Source organism: Piliocolobus tephrosceles, chromosome 4, assembly GCF_002776525.5.
Source record: "Piliocolobus tephrosceles isolate RC106 chromosome 4, ASM277652v3, whole genome shotgun sequence".
Classification (NCBI taxonomy): Eukaryota; Metazoa; Chordata; class Mammalia; order Primates; family Cercopithecidae; genus Piliocolobus; species Piliocolobus tephrosceles.
The window spans coordinates 110899094-110909011 of NC_045437.1; the positions used below are offsets into that span (position 1 = coordinate 110899094).

Genomic DNA, 9918 nt, shown 5'->3' on the forward strand with positions numbered 1-9918 from the left:
TCACGCCATTCTCCTGCCTCAGCCTCCCGAGTAGCTGGGACTACAGTACAGGCACCTGCCATCAGACCAGGCTAATTTGTATTTTTAGTAGAGACGGGGTTTCACCATGTTAGCCAGGATGGTCTCCATCTCCTGACCTTGTGATCCACCTGCCTCAGCCTCCCAAAGTGCTGGGATTACAGGCGTGACCACCGCCCCGGCCTATTTACAGAATTTTTAAAAGGCAGAAGTTGCAGCCGGATGCCACGTGACTCAGGCTGCACAGCCACATTCCTCTGAAGTCTCAGGATAATTTAAAGTTACAACAGCTTTTAAGTTTGAATTATTTAATTTCACACAACTAAGAAGTCAGATTTACAAATAGAAGCAATGTATAAAGTTGAATAATTTGTTTACTATTTAAAAAATTCGAGATGAAAATTTAATCTGATATTTCAGAGTTTTAAACCCTTCTTGGACAAACTTGTAATGCAAGAGACATAGGTTGTTTTGTCTTTGTTTTTTCTTTTTCTTTTTTTTTTTTTTTAATATTTTTCTAGAGTATTTTCAGCTTGAGCAACATAGCAAGACCCCATCTCTACAAAAAATTTAAATTAGCTGGGCATGGTGGCTTGTTCTTATAGCCCTAGCTACTCAGGAGGCAGAAAGATTGCTTGAGCCCAGGAGTTCAAGGATACAGTGAGCTATGGTTGCACCACTGCACTCCAGCCTGGGCATCACAGCAAGACCCTGTCTTAAAAAAAAAAAAGAAATTGGCTGGGCACGGTGGCTCAGGCCTCTAATCCCTGCAATTTTGGGAGGCCGAGGTGGGCAAATCACCTGAGGTCAGGAGTTTGAGATCAGCCTGGCCAACATGGTGAAACCTTATCTCTACTAAAAATACAAAAATTAACCAGGCATGGTGGTGCACACCTGTAATCCCAGCTACTCAGGAGGCTGAGGCAGGAGAATTACCTGAACCCAGGAGGCGGAGGTTGCAGTGAGCTGAGATGGTACCATTGCACTCCAGCCTGGGCGACAGAGCGAGACTCCATCTCAAAAAAAAAAAAAAAAATTATTTCAAGGAAGCATTGGCCAAGTTGGTCAGAAGTTAATAAGAATGTCATCTGAAGACCCTCCACAGGAAAGCAGTGCCCCTGGTTCTACCCAGTAGCTTAAGGCAGTCTTAGCTAGCCTGGTAAGTGCATTAAATCATATTTCTCATTGGCTAGCCAGGTTGTTACTTCAGACTTTAAAAATAATTGGGAAAAGATCCTGAAACTTCCTTGACTTTTTTTTTTTTTTTTTGAGAAGGAGTCTCGCTCTGTCCCCCTGGCTGGAGTGCAGTGGCGCAATCTGGGCTCACTGCAAGCTCCGCCTCCCGGGTTCCCGCCATTCTCCTGCCTCAGCCTCCGGAGTAGCTGGGACTACAGGCGCCCGCCATGGCGCCCGGCTAATTTTTTGTATTTTTAGTAGAGACGGGATTTCACCGTGGTCTCGATCTCCTGACCTTGTGATCCGCCCGCCTCGGCCTCCCAAAGTGCTGGGATTACAGGCGTGAGCCACGGCGCCCGGCCTTCCTTGACTTTTTATTTCCAAATTATTTGGTTATGCCAAGTTCCTTGTCAAGACATTTTTTTCTCTCTCTCTCTTTTTTGAGACAGAGTCTCCCTCTATCGCCCAGGCTGGAATGCAGTGGCGTGATCTTGGCTCACTGCAACCTCCACCTCCCGGATTCAAGCAATTCTCCTGCCTCAGCCTCCTAACTGGGATTATAGGCACCTGCCACCATGCCTGGCTAATTTTTGTATTTTTAGTAGAGACGGGGGTTTCACCATGCTGGCCAGGGTGGTCTCGATCTCCTGACCTCATAATCCACCCACCTCAGCCTCCAAAGTGCTGGGATTATAGGCATGAGCCAATGCACTAGGCCAAAACATTTTAAGAATAGAACTTAATAGCAACAAATAGAACAAAGAATAAAGAGTCCCAGTGAAATAGAGACAGCCATTCTAGATCTGTCATGAAGCTGGGCAGGGAGAAGCTGTTAACTATTGCTAGGGGTTCCTGATCACCTGGGGTGTGCCAGGTAGCATGCTGAGTTGTTTACATGTATAATCGTTTTAATCTTTGCAATATCTTAATGAGAGAAGATATCATTGGTTTCCTATTTTACAAATGAAGAAAACTGATGGTTCAAAACGTTCAACTTTCTTGCCCAAGTTCACTTACCTTTTAAGGGGCAAAGTCAGAATGAGACCAGGCAGTCCAGAGTCAATGCTCGTAACTACTTGATACCCTCCAGCCTGCAGACAGTTAGACCATGGTCTGCTGTGTGCACAGCCCTCACCCTGGAGCAATTCAGAGTCTCGGGGTGAAAACAGGAGAAGCGAATGGAGGTAGCTATTTGAAGGCTGAGCTACACACACACACACACCCATATTCATATGTGCATATATAGTCTGTGTATATAGATATGCTGTATGTATAATATAGCCTATTGTGTAGATATATATATACACCATATGCAGTATGTATATGCTATATCAATGTATACCTACTATATACTTACATATATACACACACACACTTGTTCAATAATAGTGTACAATAATAATAGTTTACACATACAGTGCTTAACTGTGTGCTAGGTACTCTTTGAAGCATTTTGCTGTATTAACTCATTAAATCCTTGCAACAGCCTTCTTATTAACTCCATTTTACAGATGAGGAAACAGGCTTGGAGAAATCCAGTAACTTGCCAAGGTTGCTCTGCTGGTAAGTAGCAGAGGCTGGATTTCAACACATAAGCTGGCCCCAGGGTCTGTGTTCTAAGCCCCATTCTGTCTGCCTCTTAGAGAAGCTCACCAAGTTTCAGGGGCAGGCCGTGGGGCGTCCTGACCAGTGGTCCCTAGTGTGCAGAGCATGATGGTAGAAAAGGCTGGGAAGTGTGCTGGGCTTGATTTAGGACACAGGTTGGGTGGGTGACAGACGTGTCCTACGGCTGGATGGTGATGTTACAGGGCACAGACTTTCCTGTGGGCAGCAGCTAGGAGGCCCATGCGTTTCGGAAGGTGTCGTCGGAATGCAGACTGGTCCTGAAAATAGTAAAATAGTGGGGTTGCTGAAGATAGAATTGCTAGTTGAAAATGTTTCGATATAGAAACTGCCTCACCCAACAAACCAGGAGGCAAGAATGGTGAAGACAGTTGTGTCAGTGATGAGAAGATTCTAGAAACCCAGGTATGGAGACTTCTGAAGAATTCACTCAGTACAGTAGGGTTGCCTCAGTTGCACTCAACACTGCATCCTTGGAGGGAGAAAGGTGCTGAGATCCTGTAAGGAGAGTACTTAATTTGTCAAGGAGGTGAAAAAACAGGTAGAAATAACAGGAGCTAGGGTGACAACCGACCCCCTGAGATCAGCCTGAGGCTAAAGAAAGATAAAGGCAAACCCAGCTGATGAAAAGATCCCCAATGGGTGTGCTGTACTGGCCGGTCTGTTGAGGCTTCAAGAAGACTAAGAAGAAAGCTAGTACGTTTGTAGAAATTATCCACTTTCTTTACTCTTGTTTCTTTACCTTAAAGTTTTTTTTTAATAAAAGTTCCATTTAAGGGAAATGTCCATCGTCTTCCCTGACCAAAGGCAAGCATTTTGAAACGGGGTTTCTCACTGTGGGTCAGGAAGGGGGCCTGATGCGGCTTCTTTCCTCATGACCACACACAGACCCCCCGTGTGGCTACAGTAAGAACAACCTAGACACGTGGATGGTGAAGAATCACTCAGAATTCAAAGGCATGAATGCTTGCTTTCTTTTCAGATCCAGAAAAGTGAGTTTCCAGCATGTGGCCTTTGGTCGCATACTTACCGTGACTGTAGGGGTTTGCACTGTAGGAGCTTGGAGTTTGTTTATCAATACAAGAAACAGTGTCGCCCAAATGGCATTTGAAAAGTCCCTTGGAGGACAGCGAAACGCTGCTGGGAAGCACAGGGGAACTGAGACTTACTGAAGGAACGTCAATCAGTCATAGGGTCTCACTTTGTCACCCAGGCTGCAGTGGTGTGATCGTGGTTCACTGCAGCCTCAAACTCTGGGACCCAAGGGATCCTCCCACCTCAGCCCCCTGAGGACCTGGGAGACTCTGTCTCTACAAAAATTAAAAAAAAAAAAATTTAACCTGGCATGGTGGCTTGCAAGGAGGCTGAGGCAGGAGAATGGCGTGAACCCGGGAGGCGGAGCTTGCAGTGAGCCGAGATCGTGACTGCACTCCAGTCTGGGCGACAGCGAGACTCCATCTCAAAAAATTAAAAAATTTTAAAAATTGAGTAAATTGGAGCATTATTAATCCTTTAAGGAGATATAAAATATAGATCTGTTATTAAGTCAACTAAGGGAACACAATGAAGTTTCCATCATGAAAATCTTAAAATTTGTCAGATCCTTTAGTTATTTAGTTTATTGGAAATAGCACTGAACACTTAAGACTTAAAATTTCTTAGAAATAAGGCCAGGTGTAGTGGCTCATACCTGTAATCCCACCACTTTGGGGGCCGAGGCGGGTGGATCACAAGGTCAGGAGTTCGAGACCAGCCTGGCCAATATGGTGAAACCCCATCTCTACTAACAATACAAAAATTAGCCAGGCGTGGTGGCGGGCACCTGTAGTCCCAGCTACTCGGGAGGCTGAGGCAGGAGAATTGCTGGAACCCAGGAGGCAGAGGTTGCAGTGAGCCAAGATCATGCCACTGCACTCCAGCCTGGGTGACAGAGCAAGACTCTGTCTCCAAAAAAGAAAAAAAAAAATTCTCAGAAATAAAGAGAAGTGGTTAGTTACATGGAACCTTTGTAAAGACCTTGAGAAGTTTTTGAATTTTAATTACATTTCTGTTGCCTTAGAAAAAGTATTTTCTCATTTACGTTGCCATTTCTTTTTTTTTTTTTTTTTTTATTTTGGGGCGGAGTCTTCCTTTGTCGCCCAAGCTGGAGTGCAGTGGCCAGATCTCAGCTCACTGCAAGCTCCGCCTCCCGGGTTTATGCCATTCTCCTGCCTCAGCCTCTGAGTAGCTGGGACTATAGGCACCCGCCACCTCGCCCGGCCAGTTTTTTGTATTTTTTAGTAGAGACGGGGTTTCACCGTGTTAGCCAGGATGGTCTTGATCTCCTGACCTCGTGATCCGCCCGTCTTGGCCTCCCAAAGTGCTGGGATTACAGGCTTGAGCCACCGGGCCCAGCCTACATTGCCATTTCTTAAGCAGCATAAGCTCTTAAATCAGTCAACAGTGTTGCAACTCAGGAATTTTAATCGCTGTTAAATATATTTTGCAGTTTAATCATAGCTGCCACCTAAGTTACTTATGAGAATACAAGACTGAAAGATAACTTGGCTTTGGGTTCAGCTTTACCTGGATTCTAGTTTTAGCTTTATGATCTTGAGTAAGTTATTTTATCTCTCTGAGCGTCACCTTTTCTGTGTATGAAATAATGACACATCTATCTTGCAGGCAGGTTGTTGTGAAATTATGCATAAGTGTTACGCCTTTTCCTCTTTATCCCCTTTTTCTTCTACTTTGAAATTGTTTTAAATTGTTTTTCTGAATAACTAATAAGTGCACATGGCAAAAAATAAAAATAGTAAAAAAGGTTGGAAGGTAGAAAGTCCATGTCAGGCTCTCCCTGACCCCAGTGTCCCAGACCTCGCCTGGCAGTCTCTGTTGCCTGTGCCTTGTATGTACACTTTCAAAGAGATTTTGTGTCTGTATGAGCATATGCTTTCACACACATCCCCAACAAAATCTCTCCCGCACATAGTCACAAAACCAGTCACCTACTGGTCAGTGACCTGTCCATTTTCCTTTAGCCCAAAGGAAGACTTTTTTTTTTTTTTTTTTTTTTTTGGATACAGCGTCTCACTCTGTCATCAGGCTGGAGTGCAGTGACGCAATCTCAGCTCACTGCAACCTCCGCCTTTCTGGTTGAAGCTATTCTCCTACCTCAGCCTACTGAGTAGCTTGGACTACAGGCACGTGCCACCATGCCCAACTAATTTTTGTGTTTTTAGTAGAGACGTTGTTTCACCATGTTGGCCAGGATGGTCTCGATCTCTTGACCTCGTGATCCGCCCCCCTCGGCCTCTCAAATTGCTGGGATTACAGGCCTGAGCCACCACACCCGTTGAGGCTCTTCTGTCAAACAAAAAGTTCTATCTTATATCCACAGGAAAGAGTTACACATAACTGGAAATATGTCATCCATAACAGCAAATTAGCAGAGGATGCTCTAAGAAAAATTACATCTCTGAAGAAAATATCACATCTTTGAAGTCCAAAAGTCTCAGAAAGGGACTTCATGAATATGCTCTAATGATTACAGTTTAAGCAGCTAAGACTTAGGCTTTCAGTCTTCTTAGTAACCTGAAAATTTTCTCCTAAATGGCTTTACTGTATAGAATTCTGTTCTTTTTTGCATCCACATCAACAATTCCCTATAAAGTGTCTAAAATTCTCTCTTACTCAAGCTTGCAATTTCAAGGCTTAGATGGGCTTCCACTTGCTATTTTCTAAAACTTAATCCAAAAACAGTACTGAAATTTGAGACTAAGAACATATAATACTATAGATTTTCCAAAAAGAATATGTGGACCCTATATTCTTTTTTTCCAAGATTTGGAGATTTTTCCATATCAGTGCATACAGATCTGTCTGCCTCAGTCTCTTTAATATTGATAAATGCATTGTATGTTGAATCAGTCCTCCACTGATGAGTATTTCAGTTATTTAAAATCTTTGTAGTCTTCATTAAGGCCATCTAACTACCATAACTGATGGGACAGAAATAACACCTGGTGGTTAATTTTCAGCTTCTTCATTGTTTCTTGATGCCAGCACCCTCTTTATTTCATACTGACATGTTTCCAAGTTAAACCTATTTGGACACAAATTAGTGACTCTAATTAGAATAGTATACATCTACTCAATTTAATGGAATATTTATTGGCATGATGTGAAGAAACTGAAATAAACTACATCAGAGTTGTGCCCATGGGGAGTTTATGGTCTTACTGAGAAAGAAAGACATATAAAACAGCAAATAGGATAACAAATATAATCAGGTTCTTATGTTTTACAGAGACTTGCAGAATGTACTGCTCTATTTCATTTTTTAAATTCCGTTAATCAGTTTCGGTATTCTAAAGTCTAGATGGGACTTCAAGCCACATTAAGGAAACTCTGAGCCACAGGTAATAAGTTTATCAGGTTTCTCTTTCTGGTAATGTCAGACTAGCTTGTTGTGGTGCAACCATCATATCAAGAAGAACTAGAAATACAGAAAAAGTATTTTTAAAACATTTTATGTTAAGAAATTAAAGAGCTATCAGTGCAGTGATGACGTGAGGAACAAAGATCCTAGAGAAAGGGAGGTACAGAGATGTGAATCCAGTATTCAACACTACTTTTTTTCTTGTGGCATCTACCAATTCATAAGCAGTGACTGAGAAGTGACCAGAAAATGATGGCCAAAAGACGGAGAGAGAAGAAAAGCTCAAGTAGTCTTATTGGGCTTGGGAGATGAAACTTGGAATTCATGGCCCACCAAGCAGAACGAACCCTGAAAAGCATCCCAGGCCTTCCACTGGGATCCCCAGAGGGCCACAACCTGGAACGGGATCCCCAGAGGGCCACAGCCTGGAACGGGAGGCTGAACCAGAATTTGACTCATCTCAAAGACAGAAGCCCAACTTTGAATCTGTTCAATCTCTAATTAGATTAAAGTGATATGCCCATATTCTAAAAGTGGTATGCCACTTACAGAGGCAGTGGGAAGTCCTCTGGAGGAAGGTCACCATCAGCAACATCAGATCATCTCTGTTTCTCGTATACACTGTCCAGCAATCCATTAAAAACCAAACAAACAAAAAAGGCATACCAGGAGATAAGACCAAATGACCAAAAAGGAAAAAAAAAAAAAAAAACAAACAAAGAAATAGATCCACAAGAAATCTAACTATTCGAAATACAAGAACAGACTTTTAAAATAATTAAGTATGTTCAGAGAACCAATGACAAATAACTGGAAATAACAAAGAAAAGGAAATAAGAAGACTGAAAAATATATTAATTGAAAGGAAGAACTCAATAGAGGGTTTAACAACAACTTAAACACATCTAAGAGAGGATTCATGAACTGGCATGCAGGTCAGGAGAGACTATCTGAGCTAAAGCAAAAAAATGAAAAGAAAAATACAGAAAAAGGCATGAGTCTTTAGATGATGAAAAAATATACATGAAATTCAAGTCATAGAAGGAGAGAAGACAGAGAATGAGGCAGAAGCAGTATTTGAAGAGATAATGACACAGTTTTTCAAACCTGACAAAAGACATCAAACTACAGATTAAAGAAGTACTGGGAACACCAAGCAGAGTAAAAGAAAACCACACCAAGATGTATCCCAGTCAATTAAGCATAGAAAAAAGGCAGAGAGAAAGATACTTTATCTCAATTTTTAAATTTTTTAACATTGAAATGAAATTCACATAACATGAAAGTAAATTTGAAAGTGAACAATTTGGGCCTGGCGCAGTGGCTCATGCCTGCAATCCCAGCACTTTGGGAGGCCAAGGCAGGTGAATCATGAGGTCAGGAGTTCAAGACCAACCTGGGAAAGGAGACCAGCCTGGCCAACATGGTGAAACCCCATCTCTACTGAAAATACAAAAATTATTTGGTCATGGTGTCGGGCACCTGTAATCCCAGCTACTCATTATGCTGAGGCAGGAGAATCGCTTGACCCCGGGAGGCGGAGGTCGCAGTGAGCCGAGATCGCGCCATTGCACTCCAGCCTGGGCGACAGAGCAAGACTCTGACTCAAAAAAAAAAAAAAGAAAGAAAAGGAAGTGAACAGTTCAGGAAAGTGAGGAGCCACTGCCAATGCCACCACCTGCACCCTTGCCCATTCCAACCGTCTGTTAAGCACGATGGTCACTGCGAAGGTCCAGGTGTGCAGACATGCCTGGCCTGAGGATGTTAAAAAGGCGTGTTGAAGAGTGGCACCGATGTGGCATCCAGATAAAAGTCCTGAGACTAAAGAAGCAGCAGCAAAGAGAAAAATTCAGATGAATACTGGAGGCGTATGAGGTGCTGCTGTCTGATGCTAAAAACAACAACAACAACAAAAAGGGACGTTTATGACAAAGAAAGATTAGACAGAGGAGGTGGAGTGCATTTTGGCGTCCGTTTGCGTTTGATTCACACTGTAACTTAGGTGATGTCTTTGGGGAATTTTTTGGTGAGAGGGACCCATTTTCATTCAACTTCTTTGAAGACCCATTTGAGGACTTTTTTGGGAATCAAAGGGGTCACCAAGGGAGTGAGTCATTTTTCTCCGCTTTCAGTGGATTTCTGTCTTTTGGAAGTGGATTTTCTTCTTTTGATGAAGATTTTCTTCATTTGGATCACTAGGTCACAGGGCCTCACTTCATTCTCTTCCACGTCATTTGTGGTAGTGGAATGGCAACTTCAAATCTATATCAGCTTCTACTAGAAATGGTTTACGGCAGAAACATCACTAAAAAGAGAGTTGTTGAGAATGGTGGAGAAAGGGTAGAAAGGGGAGAAGACGGCCAGTGGTAAGGAGCAGCTGCTGTGCTCGGTTGCGAAGTCATTCAATGCGTGCATCGCACAATGTTCAGCTACAGAAGCACCATCTGAGGGTTAACAGGAACGTTTTTTTGAATATTTCAAATGAACTCAACTATTGGTAGAATTGTACCTGAAGTATTGATAGACAACTGACAGAGCCCATATTTGTCATAAACTTTTGAGTTTATTGTTAGGACCACATAATAGGACCATTTTTTTCTGTCTTTAAAGTTGTTATAAATCTCTATATGCACTTTTATTTATTTATTTATTTATTTATTTATTTATTTTTGAGACGGAGT

At 42.5% G+C, this 9918-nt stretch overlaps 1 pseudogene; it reads left to right on the forward strand.

Annotated features, from left to right (window-relative positions):
- The first annotated feature begins 8983 nt into the window (after window positions 1-8983).
- On the forward strand, window positions 8984-9607 carry LOC111527462 (annotated as a pseudogene).
- Window positions 9608-9918: the final 311 nt, after the last annotated feature.